General features: G+C 49.3%; 1 protein-coding gene and 1 long non-coding RNA gene across 2 annotated transcripts in view; one reads left to right on the top strand and one right to left on the bottom strand.

Annotated features, from left to right (window-relative positions):
- LOC307212053 overlaps positions 1-19,986 on the bottom strand; it is a 326,205-nt gene that overhangs the window by 148,298 nt on the left and 157,921 nt on the right. The window lies entirely within an intron of this gene.
- The window catches only part of XKR6 (XK related 6), a gene marked incomplete at its 5' end in the record, with an annotated part of 172,786 nt that overhangs the window by 105,764 nt on the left and 47,036 nt on the right, over positions 1-19,986 (top strand). The window lies entirely within an intron of this gene.

Below are 19,986 nucleotides of genomic sequence, written 5' to 3'. Positions count from 1 at the left end.
CCTGCTGCAGGACTCGTCTTACGAGTCTGTTCTCGGGACAGAAGATGCATCAGACGGAACCAGCTGCCCCCGGGGCAAGGCCTGATAGATACGGAGGGGCAGAGCTGATAATAGCAGTTGCTTCGTTCTGCCCTCCTCACCCATGTTCAATTCAGCTCTTGTCAAATCCAGGGAAGGCTAACTTGCTTCTGTGGAACTGGATTCCTTTGCTGTCTTTTGCCGGAGCCAAAATATCAAGCAGAGTTTTTTCCCCAAAAACAGCAGAAGTTTCCTTCCATGTTCGTCTGAGCATTGCTGTCTCCTCTGCTGTCTGCTTGGCAACCTCAGCAAGGATTCTCCACTGGGGGTTTGCACTAGAAACTGTCCTGTGTCCTCAAGGGACTCACTTCTTTACCCTGACACTAATACTACTACCGAACGCCTCTTTGGCGCCACACAGAAATGACAAAATCCCTCCCTGCGGAGGCTCATAATCTATTGGAGACAGACAAAATGGTGTGGGCATGGGAACACAGGAAACTGCATTGAACTGAGTTGGAGATCTAGCTCAGCGCGGTATAATATTATTATTATTAATAATAATAATAATAATAATAATAATAATAATAATTTATTTGTACACCGCCCATCTGGCTGGGTTTCCCCAGTCACTCTGGGCGGCTTCCACAGAGACCAAAAATACACTAAAATGTCACACATTAAAAAATTCCCTGAACAGGGCTGCCTTGAGATGTCCTCTGAATGTCAGGTAGTTGTTTATCTCTTTGACATCTGGTGGGAGGGTGTTCCACAGGGCGGGCACCACTACCAAGAAGGCCCTCTGTCTGGTTCCCTGTAACCTCACTTCTCGCAATGAGGGAACCGCCAGAAGGCCCTCGGTGCTGGATCTCAGTGTCCAGGCTGAAAGATGGGGGTGGAAATGCTCCTTCAGATATACAGGACCAAGGCCGTTTAGGGCTTTAAAGGTCAACACTTGGAATTGTGCTCGGAAGCATACTGGGAGTCAATGCAGATCTCTCAGGACCGGTGTTATGTGGTCCCGGTGGCTGCTCCAAATCACCAGTCTAGCTGCTGCATTCTGGATTAATTGCAGTTTCCGGGTCACCTTCAAAGGTAGCCCCATGTAGAGCGCATTGCAGTAGTCCAAGTGGGAGATAACTAGAGCATGCACCACTCTGGCCAGACAGTCCGCGGGCAGTTAGGGTCTCAGCCTGTGTACCAGATGGAACTGGTAGACAGCTGTCTTGGACACAGAATTGACCTGTGCCTCCATGGACAGCTGTGAGTCCAAAATGACTCCCAGGCTGCGCATCTGGTCCTTCAGGGGCACAGTTACACCATTCAGGACCAGGGAGTCCCCCACACCCGCCCGCCCCCTGTCCCCCAAAAACAGTACTTCAGTCTTGTCAGGATTCAACCTGACTACACTGACTATCAGCACCTTTGGACAAGTTATGGCTAGTTGCAGGCAGCACCCAGCACCCTCAGCCATAGCCAGAATATTTGTGAGGCCAGCCAATATTTGTGACCCTGTCCCTGCTCTGTTGCCATTCCTGCCAAGCGACCTATTTTCAGAGGTATGCCCCCCACTTTCTCTGGGGGCACCTCGGGCTCTGCCTTCGTCCCAGGGCAACCGGCGTTGGATGGCAGCGAGGGGAAGGCAGGTGGCATGGCGCTCTGGCAGGGTCGCGACAAAGCATCAGACAAAAAAAGGTGCATCTTCCAGTCCGACACTCTAGCACATGGGTGGCTAACTCCCAAGAGACTGTGATCTACTCACAGAATTAAAAACTGGCAGTGATTTACCCCCTTTTGGAGGGTTCAGGTCAAAGTTGTTGAGCTTGTTTTAGAAGGGTATGCCCCGTTTTTAGGGGGGTTCAGGTCAAAGCTGTTGAGCTTGTTTTAGAAGGGAAAACTCCATTTTGGGGGGGTTCAGGTCAAAGCTGTTGAGCTTTTGTAAGAAGCCCCGATTTTGGGGGGTTCAGGCAGAAAAGGGAACGCCAACAGATCGCTGGGGGAACAAACAGCCTCACTGAGTAAACTCCATCTTCCGTTCTGCAGATTGGGAAACAATGGAGGGCAGAGTGCCAGGGCAGGGCAGGATTCTATTTTACCTACGCTAAGGAAAGGGACCCAGTGATCGACCACAATCTACCAAAACCTCTTGGGGATCTACCAGTAGATCACAATCCACCAGCTGGACATCCCTGCTCTAGCACAATCCTGTTGATTTCATGCCAAAGCCGCAGAATGAAAGCCACTCGTTTTTCAGTCCTGCAAGACCAAAGAATGGATTTCTTTTGCTTTCTTGCATGCTCAAGATAAAAAAAACTGAGCGTCCCCGTTTCAGTGGGGGAAATGTTGGGTGGCATGTCTGCTGCCAAGCAGTCAGTTTTGTAGACTGCTGCTTAAAATTCAACCACGGTCTCCTCAATACAGTGGTACGTCAGGTTAAGTACTTAATTCGTTCCGGAGGTCCGTTCTTAACCTGAAACTGTTCTTAACCTGAAGCACCACTTTAGCTAATAGGGCCTCCTGCTGCCGCTGCGCCACCAGAGCACGATTTCTGTTCTCATCCTGAAGCAAAGTTCTTAACCCGAGGTAATATTTCTGGGTTAGCGGAGTCTGTAACCTGAAGTGTCTGTAACCTGAAGCGTATGTAACCCGAGGTACCACTGTACAACGTCGCTCCAGGGGCACTGTGGGAAATTAAAATGGCTGCCCCGGGGAGGCCATTTTGATTTCACACATTACCCCCGGAACTCTGGTTATGCCAGGAGCTTTCGTGAGAAAATTGGAATGGCAGCTCCTGACACGAACCGTCCTTCATCTCTGGGAAGCCCATGGAAAGGGGACCGCTGAAGAAAGGGGGAGCCCAACAGAAGGCTGTTTGGGCTGGACTCTCAAAAGTGGGCTCTTTCTTGGTCCCACAAAACAGGTTTTCCCTGGGGCTGTTTTGGACTACCACTCCCATCCATCCAATACCAATATGCTTTTGTCTGGGGGGAAAAAATGAGAGGCACAAATACAAGATGGGTGACACCTGGCTTGAGAGCAGTACATGTGAAAAGGATCTAGGAGTCTTGGTTAACCACAAACTTAACATGAGCCAACAGTGTGACGCGGCAGCTAAAAAAGCCAATGCAATTCTGGGCTGCATCAATAGGAGTATAGCATCTAGATCAAGGGAAGTAATAGTGCCACTGTATTCTGCTCTGGTCAGACCTCACCTGGAGTACTGTGTCCAGTTCTGGGCACCACAGTTCAAGAAGGACACTGACAAACTAGAACGTGTCCAGAGGAGGGCAACCAAAATGGTCAAAGGCCTGGAAACGATGCCCTATGAGGAATGGCTAAGGGAGCTGGGCATGTTTAGCCTGGAGAAGAGGAGGTTAAGGGGTGATATGATAGCCATGTTCAAATATATAAAAGGATGTCACATAGAGGAGGGAGAAAGGTTGTTTTCTGCTGCTCCAGAGAAGCGGACACGGAGCAATGGATCCAAACTACAAGAAAGAAGATTCCACCTAAACATTAGGAAGAACTTCCTGACAGTAAGAGCTGTTCGACTGTGGAATTTGCTGCCAAGGAGTGTGGTGGAGTCTCCTTCTTTGGAGGTCTTTAAGCAGAGGCTTGACAACCATATGTCAGGAGTGCTCTGATGGTGTTTCCTGCTTGGCAGGGGGTTGGACTTGATGGCCCTTGTGGTCTCTTCCAACTCTATGATTCTATGAAACCACTGGAGTCTGCAGAACATGATTTATACCGTGACTTCCCATCATTTGTTTATTTACCGTATTTTTCGCTCTATAACACGCACCTGACCATAACACGCACATCGTTTTTAGAGGAGGAAAACAAGGGAAAAAACATTCTGAATGAAACAGTGGATGTATCATTTTTGTGCTTCATGCTGTGGCCACAGACATGTGATCTGATGGTGAATTTGGGCTGACCCAATGCAAAAATCCTGAGAATCCCTGTGGATCCATGCTTTGTAACCACGTTTTTGCACCATTGCAGCCCCAGGCAACAGTGGGTGCGTGATTTGGGGGGGGCAGGCTGTAGCCATGGACATGCTATGTGCTCTGATGGTGAATTTGGGCTGACCCAATGCAAAGATACTGAGGATCCATGTGGATCCATGTTTTGTAACCACGTTTTGCACCATTGCAGCCCCAGGCAACAGTGGGTGCGTGGTTTTTGGGGGGCAGGCTGTAGCCATGGACATGCTATGTGCTCTGATGGTGAATTTGGGCTGACCCAATGCAAAGATCCTGAGGATCCATGTGGATCCATGTTTTGTAACCACGTTTTTGCACCATTGCATCCCCAGGCAACAGTGGGTGCGTGATTTTTGGGGGGCAGGCTGTAACCATGGACATGCTATGTGATCTGATGGTGAATTTGGGATGACTGAATGCAAAGATCCTGAGGATCCATGTAGATCCATGCTTTTTAACCACGTTTTTGCACCATTGCAGCCCCAGGCAACAGTGGGTGCGTGGTTTTTGGGGGGCAGGCTGTAGCTATGGACATGCTATGTGATCTGATGGTGAATTTGGGCTGACCCAGTGCAAAGATCCTGAGGATCCATGTGGATCCATGCTTTTTAACCACATTTTTGCACTATTGCAGCCCCAGGCAACAGTGGGTGCGTGATTTTTGGGGGGCAGGCTGTAGCCATGGACATGCTATAATAATAATAATAATAATAATAATAATAATAATAATAATAATTTATTATTTGTACCCTGCCCATCTGGCTGGGTCTCCCCAGCCACTCTGGGCGGCTTCCATAAAAACCAAAAATACACTAAAATATCACAGATTAAAAACTTCCCTGAACAGGGCTGCCTTAAGATGTCTTCTGAATGTCAGGTAGTTATTTATTGCTTTGACATCTGATGGGAGGGCGTTCCACAGGGCAGGTGCCACGACCGAGAATGCCCTCTGCCTGGTTCCCTGTAGCTTTGCTTCTCGCAATGAGGGAACCGCCAGAAGGCCCTCGGCACTGGACCTCAGTGTCCGGGCAGAATGATGGGCGTGGAGACGCTCCTTCAGGTATACTGGGCCGAGGCCGTTTAGGGCTTTAAAGGTCAACACCAGCACTTTGAATTGTGCTCGGAAACGTACTGGGAGCCAATGTAGGTCTTTCAAGACCGGTGTTATGTGGTCTCGGCGGCCACCCCCAGTCACCAGTCTAGCTGCCGCATTCTGGATTAGTTGTAGTTTCCGAGTCACCTTCAAAGGTAGCCCCACGTAGAGCGCATTGCAGTAGTCCAAGCGGGAGATAACTAGAGCATGCACCACTCTGGCGAGACAGTCCGCAGGCAGGTAGGGTCTCAGCCTGCGTACCAGGTGGAGTTGGTAGACAGCTGCCCTGGATACAGAATTGACCTGCGCTTCCATGGACAGCTGTGAGTCCAAAATGACTCCCAGGCTGTGCACCTGGTCCTTCAGGGGCACAGTTACCCTATTCAGGACCAGGGAGTCCTCCACACCAGCCCGCCCCCTGTCCCCCAAAAACAGTACTTCTGTCTTGTCAGGATTCAACCTCAATCCATTAGCCGCCATCCACCCTCCAACCGCCTCCAGACACTCACACAGGACCTTCACCGCCTTCACTGGTTCTGATTTGAAAGAGAGGTAGAGCTGGGTATCATCTGCATATTGATGAACACCCAGTCCAAACCCCCTGATGATCTCTCCCAGCGGCTTCATATAGATGTTAAAAAGCATGGGGGAGAGGACGGAACCTTGAGGCACCCCACAAGTGAGGGCCCAGGGGTCTGAACACTCATCCCCCACCACCACTTTCTGAACACGGCCCAGGAGGAAGGAGCGAAACCACTGTATAACAGTGCCCCCAGCTCCCAGCCCCTCTAGACGGTCCAGAAGGATGTTATGGTTGATTGTATCAAAGGCCGCTGAGAGATCCAGCAGAACTAGGAAACAGCTCTCACCTTTGTCCCTAGCTCGCCGGAGATCATCAACCAGTGCGACCAAGGCAGTTTCAGTCCCATGATGAGGCCTGAATCCCGACTGGAAGGGATCCAAATGGTCCGCATCCTCCAGGCGTGCCTGGAGTTGTTCAGCAACCACGCGCTCAATCACCTTGCCCAAAAAAGGAAGATTTGAGACTGGGCGATAGTTGGCCATACTGGCCGGGTCTAAAGATGGTTTTTTAAGAAGCGGTTTAATGACCGCCTCTTTCAGCGGATCTGGGAATGTTCCCTCACAGAGGGAAGCATTCACCACCCCGCAGAGCCCATCGCCCATCTCTATGTGCTCTGATGGTGAATTTGGGCTGACCCAATGCAAAGATACTGAGGATCCATGTGGATCCATGCTTTTTAACCACATTTTAAGTGGGGAGGGAAGGAAAAACACATAAGGGACAAGGAGCAGGAGAGGGGTGTGCAGAGAAGCAGCTGGCTAAGAATGCAGGAGAGGGGTATAGGGAGGAAAGGAAGGCAAAAGTTTTCCCTCACCTACCCACCCAAGCCAGCCAGCTCGCGCTCGCTCTCTCTCTCTCTCCCTCCTGCATGTTTTCAGCAGCAGGGAGACACTCTGCTTTCCCCTCCACTTGCCTGGAGGCGAGGGGCTTTCCCTGCTCTTTGTTCCGTTTGAGCAAACACAGCAAGGGAACAGAGATGGGTGGGCAGTAAGACCCTGAGGCAGAATGCAGGAAAGCAGCCGCTTCCTCTTTTCAAGTTTCCCTTCTAGGAGACGCGCGATTTGATTTTTGCCTGCTTTTTTTGCCTCCCCTTGCACCAATTGGCTCCAGGGACCACACATTCGCTCAATAACACGCACAGACATTTCTCCTTCCTTTTTAGGAGAAAAAATCTGCGTGTTATAGAAGGAAAAATACAGTAAGCCAAGGAGCGACCACTGAAAGGGCCCTGTCATGGGTTAGTGCCAACCAGGGGGCAGCACCACCTACAGCTCCCCCCACCCCACCCCGCTGATTGTAGGGTATAGGGGGTCCATATTGGGGGAGGTTGCTCTTTTAGGTACTTGACTCTGAAGTTGTTTAGGGCCTTGTATGCTTTTTTGTAGTCTGCACAGCCATGACAGCACTTTTTTTTTTGGAAAAAGTCACTTGGATTGAATGGAGGTAGCTCAGTGGGTTAGAGTGTGGCAGTGAGAACGCCAAGGTCACAGGTTCGATCCCTGTATGGGACAACAGCGTATTCCTGCATTGCAGGGGGCTGGACTAGATGATCCTCAAGGTCCCTTCCATCTCTCCAGTACTATGAATACCACGGATGGAGCCCAGGGAGGAAAGAAACTGATACGTGAACGAAAACAGTGTGCGACTTGAGGAGAATTCAACCGACGGATTTGGTCTTGATCGTACAAGCCTTGTTCATAAAGGGGGAGATGTTCAACAACACATTCAGGGGGAAACTCCCTCAGGACTAGGCAGCCAATCAGAGCCTGTGTTACCTCAGCAAGGGTCATGTTGCTGCACCTGGTTGCTAGGCAGCACCTCCACCCATTCCTCTCTTGGCTACTTGGCTTTAACCCTTGAGCTGCGCACTGAATGAGCCCTGCTGTTGCACTTCCAACATGCTGCTTCCCCAATTTTTGTGATAACCGTACACTTTCCACACTTTTACTCATAATTTCATGCTAGGTATACGTGTGTGTGTGTGTGTGTGTGAGAGAGAGAGAGAGAGAGAGAGAGAGAGAGAGAGAACCCCTTTCTGATCTTAAAAGCAGCATCTAGTGTGTGTGTGTGCTCCTTTTCTGATTGGCAAGACCCCAAGACCCTGTCCTCAACCCCATACCTTCCCCTTTCCTCCATGGATCCTGCTTCCAAGGCTGTGATGGTTCTCCGAGAAATGGTACTGTCTGATTAAGACGGATAGATTGGTAAGAAGCATCCAGTGTGACCGGAATAGAAAACACGGCAGCTCCTGGCTGGCTTGGGGGGCAGAAAGCCAGAAAATAGCTTTGCTCGGAAGATGATTTCCATACGAGAGCAGCTTGTCCTTAAAATAGCATCTTTCCTCTTCTTCTTCCTCTCCCCTCTCTTCCATCACTTATACAGTCCAGTTCTGTCCAGCCTTACTCAGAAATAAGTCCCCTGCTTCAAGGGGATGGGCTTCCTGTAGGATTGCTCTCTTCTCTCTCTCTTTGGCGATCCCTCGTAGCCGAGTAAGATTGTCTTCCATGAACACAGTCTTAACAGTGAGTCTGTAAGTGACTGTGGAGGCCAATTCTGGACCCACACGTCCTTCCACAGTGGGGACATTGGTTCCCGGGCGGGAGTTGGTCATGGTGTGGATTTGCCAAGCGTGCCTCCCTCTTCGTACGTTTCTCCCTTGTGTCCTGAGTTTGAGTGTCTTCAAAGCCCATAACGCCTTCTGCTGCTTACGTATGACCTCAACACAAGCTGAGTTGGTGGCAAAGCAAGCTTTCTTCTTGGTAGGGCTCTCTGTGTGGCCAGCTATTGTCTAACACTGCCCACTGAGCCTGGTATCGTCTGCTCCCTCCCCAGGTCGACAAACCCCATCTGTCCCTCACTTCCCTCTATGGCACATGCAGAGACCGCCTTCTTGACCATTGAACCCCCTCATCCAACAGAGCCTGTCTTTGCACGCAGAGGAATTAGGTGTCTGGTGTGTGACATAATTGGCGAAGGGGAGCCTTATACATGGGGTGTCTTATAGACGGGAAAATACAGTAATTGGGGAGGGAGAGAAATTTGTTTGCTGTGTTTAGATGCTGTGTTCCTGCCAAATCTCCCAGATTTGGCTTGCACTCTAAGAGGGTAAAAAGGTAAATGGAACCCTGACCGTTAGGTCCAGTCGTGACCGACTCTGGGGTTGCGGCGCTCATCTCGCTTTATTGGCTGAGGGAGCCGGCATACAGCTTCCGGCTCATGTGGCCAGCATGACTAAGCCACTTCTGGCAAACCAGGGCAGCGCACAGAAATGTCATTTACCTTCCCGCCAGAGTGGTACCTATTAATCTACTTGCACTTTGACATGCTTTCGAACTGCTAGGTTGGCAGGAGCAGTGACCGAGCAACGGGAGCTCACCCCGTCGCAGGGATTCGAACCGCCGACCTACCCGATCGGCAAGTCCTAGACTCTGTGATTTAACCCACAGCGCCACCCGCATCCCTTCTCTAAGAGGGTAAGAAATGGAAAGGCGAGAGAGAGAGAGATAGGCAAGGCAACTGAGCACACTCACAGGTACTGAGCCTTCCCCACTCTTACATAATGAAGTTACGTAATGGCTCAGAAGTGTCGACTGCCTACTCATTTGCCCTCTTCTGCTGGGTCTGATCTGCAGAGAGTTGAGCAGAGGTGGCCTGTTTGCTCCCACCGTTGCTCGTTCACTCATAGGGCAGGTTGACAGCAGGGACAGGAGACCCTGGGGGATAGCAGCGGACCTCCAATGTAGGGATGGGCGTTGACATGTGCCTGGTGGTGCCAACCTCCTGGCTCTAGCCATTCCTTCTCCCAGACACACACACACACTTCCTAGTTTGATGCAGAAGGAAACGGGCTGGGGCGGGGGAAATACATTCATCCCCTCCCTTGCCTTTTTGGCGAGGTACTTACTGAGCCCACCCAAAGTCCACCCCCCTCTCTCTCCCTCTCCCCCCATTAGAATCCTGCAGTGTGTTTCCTTTAAAGAGCCGGTGACACTTGTTGCATTTCCCTTGGGAGCAGATGTTAAAGAGTTTCCAGGATCAAAAGAAGCAGACTTCATGTCAAAAACAATTATTGTACCGCAATGCCTGTGAGCTACTCATTCATTCCAGGGACTTTTCTTTAGATCGGGGAGAAGAGGGGAGGCAGAAAGATCATGGTCAAAGCAAACAAGAGCGGAAATGTTGCTTCATCGCTTGCTTGCTCACTCTGCAAGATGGGGATGGGAACCTATTTTACAGGGCTGGTGTGAAGATTACAACAGCAACCAAATGTAAGGTAGGATTGAGGCAATTCTAGGCTGCCTCAAGAGAAGTCTAGTGTCCAGAGCAAGGGAAGTCATAGGTAAAGGTAAAGGGACCTCTGACCGTTAGGACCAGTCGCGGACGACTCTGTGGTTGCAGCACTCATCTCGCTTTATTGGCTGAGGGAGCCGGCGTACAGCTTCCGGGTCATGTGGCCAGCATGACTAAGACACTTCTGGCGAACCAGAGCAGTGCACAGAAACGCTGTTTACCTTCCCGCCAAAGTGGTACCTATTTATCTACTTGCACTTTGACGTGCTTTCGAACTGCTAGGTGGGCAGGAGCTGGGGACCGAGCAACGGGAAATCAGCCCGTCGTGGGGATTCGAACCGCCGACCTTCTGGATCGGCAAGTCCTAGGCTCTGTGGTTTAACCCAAAGCACCACTCACGTCCCTAGTCCTGCTCTATTCTGCCTTGGTCATGCCACACCTGGAATACTGTGTCCAGCTCTGGGCACCACAATTTAAGAAGGATGTTGACAAGCTGGGAGGTGTAGCAAGAGCAACCAGAATGATAAAGGGTCTGGAAACGAAGCCTTATGACAGCCTTTTTCAACCTGTGGGTCCCCAGATGTTGTTGGACTACAACTCCCATCACCCCTAGCTAGCAAGGCCAGAGCTCAAGAATGATGGGAGTTGTAGTCCAACAACAGCTGGGGACCCACAGGTTGAGAACCACTGCCTTATGAGGAACGGTTGAAGGAGCTGTTTAGCCTGGAAAAGAGGAGACTGAGAGGAGCCACCTTCAGATATCTAAAGGTCTTATCATATAGAACAGGGGTCAGCAACCTTTTTCAGCTGTGGGCCAGTCCACCGTCCCTCAGACCATGTGGTGGGCTGGACTGTATTTTGAAGGGGGGGGGAACGAATTCCTGTGCCCCACAAATAACCCAGAGATGCATTTTAAATAAAAGGACACATTCTGCTCATGTAAAAACATGCTGATTCCCGGACCATCCGCGGGCTGGATTGAGAAGGCGATTGGGCCGCATCCAGCCCACGGGCCTTAGGTTGCCTACCCCTGATATAGAAGATGCATGGAGCATCTCCTGCTCCATAGAACCCAATGCAATAGATTAAAGTTACAATAAAGGAGATTCCGACTAAACATCAGGAAGGGGAACAGTTCATCTCCTTCATCAGAAGTTTTTAAAGGAGAGCTTAGGTGGCCATTTGTTCTGGATGCTTTAGTTGGGATTCCTGCATTCCAGGGGTTTGGTCCGCTCCTTCCTCCTGGGCCGTGTCCAGAAAGTGGTGAGGGGGAAGGTTTGATTTGTTTTTCTTTTCCATTTTCTTTTTTTCCCCTCTTTTTTCCTCTTAATTGCTTGTATTTTTCTGGGTTTTCTATTTTTTAATTTTGTTTGTCTGTATTTACGGTTTTGTTTTTTCCTGCTTAATTTAGTGTTCCATTTTGTAATTTTTTTAAAATTGGACTAAATATTATTTTTTAAAAAAACAGAAAGTGGTGAGGGGGGAGGAGTGTTCAGACCCCTGGGCTCTCACTTGTGGGGTGCCTCAGGGTTCCGTCCTCTCCCCCGTGCTTTTCAACATCTACATGCAGCTGCTGGGAAAGATCATCGGGGGTTTGGGTTAGGTGTTCATCAATATGTGGATGATACCCATCTCTGTTGTTGTTGTTGTTTAGTCGTGTCCAACTCTTCGTGACCCCATGGACCAGAGCACGCCAGGCACTCCTGTCTTCCACTGCCTCCTGCAGTTTGGTCAAACTCATGTTAGTAGCTTTGAGAACACTGTCCAACCATCTCATCCTCTGACGTCCCCTTCTCCTTGTGCCCTCAATCTTTCCCAACATCAGGGTCTTTCAGTGAAGGCGGTGAAGGTCTTATGTGATTGTCTGGAGGCTGTTGGAGGATGGATGGCAGCTAACAGATTGAGACTGAATCCTGACAAGACAGAAGTACTTTTTGGGGGGGACAGGGGGCGGGCGGGTATGGGTGACTCCCTGGTCCTGAATGGGGTAAATGTGCCCCTGAAGTACGAGGTGCTCAGCCTGGGAGTCATTTTGGACTCACAGCTGTCCATGGAGGCACAGGTCAATTCTGTATCCAGGGCAGCTGTCTTCCACCTCCATTTGGTACGCAGTCTGAGACCCTCCCTGCCCACGGACTGTCTCACCAGAGTGGTGCATGCTCTAGTAATCTCCTGCTTGGACTACTGCAATGCGCCCCAAGTGGGGTTACCTTTGAAGGTGACCCTGCTTTGTTTTGTTTTTTTATAAAAAAATTTATTAAAGTTTAACATACCAACACAATACAATAATATAAACAGACAAGAAAAACAGAAAAAAGAGAGAAAAAGTAAAATAAAAACATGTATAATTTCCGTACCTTATTTTCTTATAACTTACTTCCCCGACTTCCCCATACCTCCCCTCTCTGTATTCCAATTTCTATTTTATTGCTTCAGCAAATCCTTACCCTTAATTTTAATTTAATTTTTAACCTTTCTTTTCTTTTACATATTCATTTCCACTGAAAACCCCATAATATCTAAATCAATATCATTCTAACATTCATTAATTTTGCAATGTTTCTTAAGATAGTCCTTAAATTTGTTCCAATCTTCTTCCGCTGTCTCTCTCCCCTGGTCTCGGATTCTGCCGGTCATTTCTGCCAGTCCCATATAGTCTATCAACTTCATCTGCCATTCTTCCAAGGTGGGTAGATCTTGTGTCTTCCAGTACTTTGCGATGAGTATTCTTGCTGCTGTTGTAGCATACATAAAGAAAGTTCCATCCTTCTTTGACACCAATTGGCCGACAATACCCAAGAGAAAGGCCTCTGGTTTCTTCAGAAAGGTATATTTAAATACCTTTTTCAGTTCATTATATATCATTTCCCAGAAAGCCTTAATCTTTGGGCACGTCCACCAAAGGTGAAAGAATGTACCCTCAGCTTCTTTACATTTCCAACATTTATTATCAGGCAAATGATAAATTTTTGCAAGCTTGACTGGGGTCATGTACCACCTATAAATCATTTTCATAATATTTGAAGGTGACCCTGCTTTGCACCCTCTTGAGTGCTTTTGCCTGGCCAGAATCTGACCCTGAACTGTGACAATGCCTCTTGTTTGCTTAGATGCAAAACAGAGAGTGGCTGGGGAGCCTACAGTGTAAAGAGAAGAATTTCATTCTTGCTCCACCCACTGGACCTGCCTGCCATCAACATGTGGCCCCTGGAAAGTTGTCCAGGAGGGATTGTGGCTCCTGGCTTGCAACAGGTCCCCCTACCCCTGTCCTATTGCTGTAATAAACTGGCGACTTGGAAGAGCGACAGGCAAGAGGATCTTTTACATAATGTCATGAGCTACCCAAGTGATTTAACACACCTATTTCCCATTCAATCCAAACTTAATAAATACTCTGCTTCTTTTCTCCCCACCACTGCCCCCCCCCCAAAGGAACTGACCTCTGCATAGATTACTGTATTTTTCGCTCTATAAGACGCACCAGACCACAAGACGCACCTAGTTTTTGGAGGAGGAAAACAAGAAAAAAAAATATTCTGAATCTCAGAAGGCAGAACAGCAAGAGGGATCGCTGCGCAGTGAAAGCAGCAATCCCTCTTGCTGTTCTGGCTTCTGGGATAGCTGAATATTTTTTTTTCTTGCGCAGCCTGCATTCGCTCCATAAGATGCCCCCACATTTCCCCTTACTTTATAGGAGGGAAAAAGTGAGTCTTATAGAGCAAAAAATACAGTATTTGTTCAAAATGAGCACACCTGTGGCCACAAGGATTTTACATCTCTGCAAACCTGCACAGGATGTTCCTTTGCTTCATGGATGTCCCGATGTCTGACTTCGCGAAGGGGATTATTAATCATTAATGCGCAACGTTAAACGCCGCTAATGCTCATGTATTTATTAAGCTATCTCTGAGGTTCATTAAACAGGCACACAGTGTAATTAGCCTCTTGCAAATCTTTTGGCATCCCCGTCCCAAAGACGTTTCTTGCGAGAGCGGATAGATCCCACTGAGTCTGGTGGAAATCATCTGTAAGGAAGAGTCTCGAGGCAGATCTGCCATCAGCCAGCCCCACACCTGTGGGGGTCACCCTGACCAAGAAGGAGAACCATCTGCTCCAGTCAGATGACCCATGATATCCTTCGAGTTGCAAAAGGCATTACAGTCATAACTCGTGTTTTGTTTGCTTCCGGTTGTGCATTTTTAGGCTGCGTCCCGCAGTGACCCGAAAGTACTGGAAAGGGTTACTTCCGGGTTTCGCCACTTGCGCATGCGCAGATGCTCAAAACGACACCACGTGCATGCGCAGAAGCAGCAGATCGCGACCCGCGCATGCGCAGACACGGGTTGCGTTCTGCTCAGGTTGTGAATGGTGCTCAAGAATGGATCCCATTCACAACCAGAGGTATCACTGTAATTAATAATAATAATAATAATAAATTTTTATTTATACCCCGCCCTCCCCAGCCAGAGCTGGGCTCAGGGCAGCTGACACCAGTAAAATTACAATAAAGACATAATGGGGGGGGGGGACCAATTTAAAATACAAGTTAAAATGCAATTTAAAATGCAGCCTCATTTTAATAGTAGCCCATAGATCAAAACCATAAGGGGAGGGAAACATAAGGGTCAGACAGAGTCCAAACCAAAGGCCAGGTGGAACAGCTCTGTCTTGCAGGCCCTGCGGAAAGATGTCAAGTCCCGCAGGGCCCTGGTCTCTTGTGACAGAGCGTTCCACCAAGTCGGGGCCAGTACTGAAAAGGCCCTGGCCCTAGTTGAGACCAATCTAACCACCTTGCAACTTAGGACCTCCAAAGTGTGGTCATTTGTGGACCTTAAGGTCCCCCACGGACCTTATTTTATATTTATTTTTAGTATTATATACGTTAGCCCCACCTTTTTCCGGGACAGGGACTCAATGCGGCTTCCAGATAAAAATGAGAACTGCTGAACACTTGGGGGCGGGGATGAAATTTTTTTTGAAAAAAAAATTCAACATTGATAGAGTTGAAACTAGCTATCTACCTACCTATCTAATCCATTGAAAACATCCAGATTTTGCTGAGTTTTCTGCATTGCAGGGGGTTGGAGTGGGTGACTCTACAATCCCATGATTCTATGAGATACTTACAATAAAAACAGCACGTGGCAGGATTCGAATTAGGGACTTCTAGTCAAGACGTTTACTTAACTTCCTTAACAGCATGCACGTTCATTCAGTGCTGTAGAGATGAGTGGGGGCCGCGTGGAGAGTTCGTATGAGGTGAGCCCGGCACGGTTCAAGAAGGGCTTTGCAGAATAAGCTATTTGTAACCATCTTTCCTCAGAGGCGCAACGTAGTGAGTGGTCTGCGTTGCCTGTTTGGCACGAGATCTTCTCCCCAAGGAGAGCATGATGGAACAACAGGAATCTGTAAACCGTGTTCTCTGAGGTTAGTGTCTCCTGGAACAGATGGTCTTGTATCCAGATTTCTAGGTTGAATACATATGGTTTTTTCAAACATGCTGTTTCAGACTTCGGTTATAAAAAATTAAGAAATTAAAATGTTACATGCGCCCCAATCGCCAAGCAGCAAGAGACTTGAGGGTACCAATGCTGACCTCAGATTCCGGTTCCTTGGAATGAAGGTCACTGAAGACCGTGATGTCTTTTCAATAAATTATTTTATTTGCAACCTGGGCATAAGCTGGAGGGGCTTGCAGCAGATCTTGCCCACCCTCCATTAGGTTTCCAGGTATCTTCCCAGCTCCACTTGAGACTAGACCAAGACTAGACCCTGTCATATCATTCTCCTACACCTAAGGTGGTACACGGGTGGCACTATGGTCTATAACCACTGAGCCTCTTGGGCTTGCTAATCAGAAGGTCAGCAGTTCGAATCCCCATGATGGGGTGAGTTCCTGTTGCTCTGTCCCAGCTCCTGCCAACCTAGCAGTTCGAAAGCACACCAGTGCAAGTAGATAAATAGGTACGCTGCGGTGGGAAGGAAAACGGCATTTCCGTGCGCTCTGGCACTCATCTTGGTGTTCCATTGCGCCAGAGGCAGTTTGGTCATGCTGGCCACATGACCCGGAAAGCTGTCTGTGGACAAATGCCTTTGACTGGACTTAACCGTCCAGGGGTCCTTTATCTTTTTTTTTTTAACCTACTCCTAGGATAATGTTGGGACGTGGGCTTGCCGATCAGAAGGTCAGCAGTTTGAATCGGTCCCATTGCTCGGTCCCTGCTCCTGCCAACCTAGCAGTTCGAAAGCACGTCAAAGTGCAAGTAGATAAATAGGTACCACTCCAGCGGGAAGGGAAACAGCGTTTCCGTGCGCTGCTCTGGTTCGCCAGAAGCAACAGCACGACCAGTCCAACGAAGTTGATGTTGAAGAATCATTGCTTCAACACTGGTGATCTTTGCTTCTTCCGGTACACTGGCATTAGCTCGCCTGTCTTCCCAAGTGATGTGTAAAAAATTTCAGAGATGCCACTGATGGAATCGTGGACATGGGATGAGGTAGGCTGGGGAGAAATGAGAAAGGGAGAGGGAATTGACAGGCAGCCCCTTTCCCTATCCCTGTAGCCCTGAGCGAGTCAACAGGCCTGAGCAGAACCTGAGCGCGAGGGCTTGTTCCTTGTTCCGTAATGTGCAGTGACACTCTGTCGGGAAGGGAGCTTCACGAAGGAAGCAGCACTCGAGTCTTGGCTCTGGCGCCTCTCTGCTGTGCTCAGGCGGCTTCTACCTTGGCAGGGAGCCCTCTGCAAACCTGGCCATTCAGACAGTGGCCCATTGCCGAGGAGATGCTTGGTAGAGGGCGGTCCTGCACACACACACTTCATCTGCTTCCGAAATGCTCGTGGCCGAGTAAGGAAATTGGACAAGGAATGTGTGTGTGCACGCACCCACCGAAGGCAGGCGTGGAAAAGCACATGGCTCCTTCCGTGTGCAGTGGCATTTGCAGCCAGCTGCAGAATTGCCACTTAGAAATGGATCGTTTCACCCCTCGCCTTCGACTGCCAGCCTGCTCCATCCCTGGTATACTTCAGATGCGTTGCGAGATCTAAGAGGCACAGGCGTTCGACACGTTTGGGGTGGAATCGCAGGAGGAGAAAGCAGAGTCCCTGTCAAAGGGCATGGAAGGGGGGCCTTCGAAGCGTAAACTGAAAGCTTGGAAAGGGGAGAGAAAGATAAAACTTGATTCGCGTTAGCCAATGGCCATAGCAACAGTAAAGCATTACAGTACACGCAGAAAAGGAAATTTGACATAAAAGCACCTGAATCAGCAGTCAGTTAGTGGCCCTTATTCTGATTGCCCCTGCTATGAACCTAGCCACCTTTGCTGTTATCTACTCATTTTGATCTGACAGAAGAAAGGACATCGTGGCAGTGGCTGAGCGTCCTGGGATGGTTAGTACGAGTGGGGTGATGATCTCGTTCCTCAGGTCTTTGTAGAGAGTGCAAAACAGGAGGACGTGTGCCACTGTTTCGATGCTACCGTCTCCACAGGGGCAAAGACGTTTCTTGGGCGGGATCTTTTGGAGTCGACCCTCAAGTACCGCAGATGGCAAAACATCCAGTCTTGCAAGTGTAAAAGCACGTCTGTATTTTTGGATAAGAAGCTTGTGCAGATATTGGGCCAGGACTAAAGTTGGAAAGGGGATGGGACAAATTTGTGGAGGGGAGGGACCCGTCAATGGCTCCCAGCTGCAACGGCTATGCTCTTCCTCAGGTGTGGCAATGCGTGCGAATGCTAGTTGCAGAACCAGGCATTGGGCTCCCTGTACCCCGACCCATTTAAATAAGAGACCAACAAGGCTGGTTTGGGATCAAAACAGGCTACAGCTTTATTGAACACAGATGAAAGAGGTCTGGCTTGGGTAAGGGGCAATCAAAATACTTCCAGCCTGCCCACCAGAAGTGATGCGTAAGTCAATCCAGGCTGGGGTTCCTAAGACTTACATCAAATAGGGTGAACCTTGCAGGGACCACAATGTGGGGGAATGCTTTTGGCCCTGTCCCCCCTGACCACACGGACATGGCCACTCCTCTGGATCCCTTTAACGGCAGCATTTGGAGGGGCAGGCGAAGTCTACAATAAGGGCCAGCAAACTTTTTCAGCAGGGGGCTGGTCCACTGTCCCTCAGACCTTGTGGGGGGCCGGACTATATATTGAAAAATAAAATAAAAATGAATGAATTCCTATGCCCCACAAATAACCCAGAGATGCATTTTGAATAAAAGCATGCATTCTACTCATGTAAAAACAACAGGCAGGCCCCGCAAATAACCCAGAAATGCATTTTAAATAAAAGCACACATTCTAGTCATGTAAAAACACGCTGATTCTTGGACCATCCGCTGGCCAGATTTAGAAGGCTATTGGGCTGGATCCGGCCCTTGGGCCTTAGTTTGCCTACCCATGATCTACAACCTCCCCTCCATCCAAAACAAAGGATTGCCCCAATGCCCAACCAGATGTGACGATTGCTATGAGGTAGGCAAAACCACCGGGTCAGTGTCAATTAGCCCGGTGGGCAAATTCCTACCCAGCCCCATAAAGAACGGTGACCACTGTAGCCACAGCAATGCCTTTGACAATCAGCTTAAACCGAGGGTGGGCGGGTGAGGGAAAGTGGCGAGGGAACTGACAGGTAGTGCCCTAGGTGAGGCCTGCTTAAATGGGTAAGGGAAGCCTACCTGCTCCATTGGCTCTGCCCCCTGGCACAGCCCAAGTCCCCATTTGCCAAAGCAGGGTGTAGGCTAGGATCCGGTTCCGGATAGGTGGTTGGGGCATGGCAGTTCCAGTTATCACATCGGGGGGGGGGTTGTGAAGCCCCTGCTGTCCCGCAACGCCGCTGCCCCAAAAGGGGTAAGTGGACTTGCTGGGAGCAAGACTAACTTATGCACAAAAGTGGAAAGACCAAGAAATTCCAACTAAAGAGGAACGGCAGAATAAACAGATAGAACATGTGGAGTTGGAGAGCGTGACAACACAAGAGGAGGCGCTGTGAAGGAAGGAGTGGTAACCCCTTTGTAGGGTATTTGAGGAGGTATAACAGATAAAGTATAAGGGACGCAGGTGGTGCTGTGGGTTAAACCACAGAGCCTAGGGCTTGCCGATCAGAAGGTCAGCAGTTCGAATCTCCGCAACTGGGTGAGCCCCCATTGCTCGGTCCCTGCTCCTGCCAACCTAGCAGTTCGAAAGCACGTCAAAGTCCAAGTAGATAAATAGGTACTGCTCCGGCGGGAAGGTAAACGGTGTTTCTGTGCGCTGCTCTGGTTCGTCAGAAGTGGCTTAGTCATGCTGTCCACATGACCCGGAAGCTGTACGCCGGCTCCCTCGGCCAATAAAGCGAGATGAGCGCTGCAACCCCAGAGTCAGGGTGGTTAAGAGGGAAAATGCAGTAGGACAAGGAGGAATTGGGAAACCATGGAGGGAGGGGGAAATTCAGATTTTCAGAGAGATGAAGGCAATTTAAATCTGTATGTTTTAAAACTTTGGAAAACTTTGGGTTTTCCGTTTTGGAGGTGCTTCGCAAAACGAATTTCCTATGGGCTTGCTTCGCAAGACGAAAATGTATTGCGAGTTCCTGCGGGTTTTTTTCCTTTTCACCCCCTTTTTCTAGGCCGCTAAGCCGCTTATCCGCTTATCCGATAAGCCGATAAGCCACTAAAAGCCGCTAATAGCGCTAATAGCGCTAATCCGCTAAGCCGTCAATGGGCTTGCTTCGGAAGACGAAAAAACCGCTAGACGAAGAGAATCGTGGAACAGATTAATTTCGTCTTGCGATGCACCACTGAAACAACCTCCCTACCGCTGCTACCTTCTCCTACAAATATTTGGGGTTCAGGGGTGCCGCCTCTGGTAAAGGAAGCAGCCGGGTGGAAGGGGTCGCATGGAGGGATATGGCTGGTCGGGAAGAGTTAAGTACCTCCCCGCTGCCACCCCCTATTTCTCTACTAAGAATGGCCTCCTCATTCTTCTGCTTTGCACAGCATTTGGAGCGACCTGAGTCTGCTGGCGGAAGTCCCATC

Source organism: Podarcis cretensis (genome assembly GCF_951804945.1).
Source record: "Podarcis cretensis genome assembly, chromosome: 3".
Taxonomy (NCBI): Eukaryota; Metazoa; Chordata; class Lepidosauria; order Squamata; family Lacertidae; genus Podarcis; species Podarcis cretensis.
This window is presented reverse-complemented; position numbering and strand designations above follow the sequence as displayed.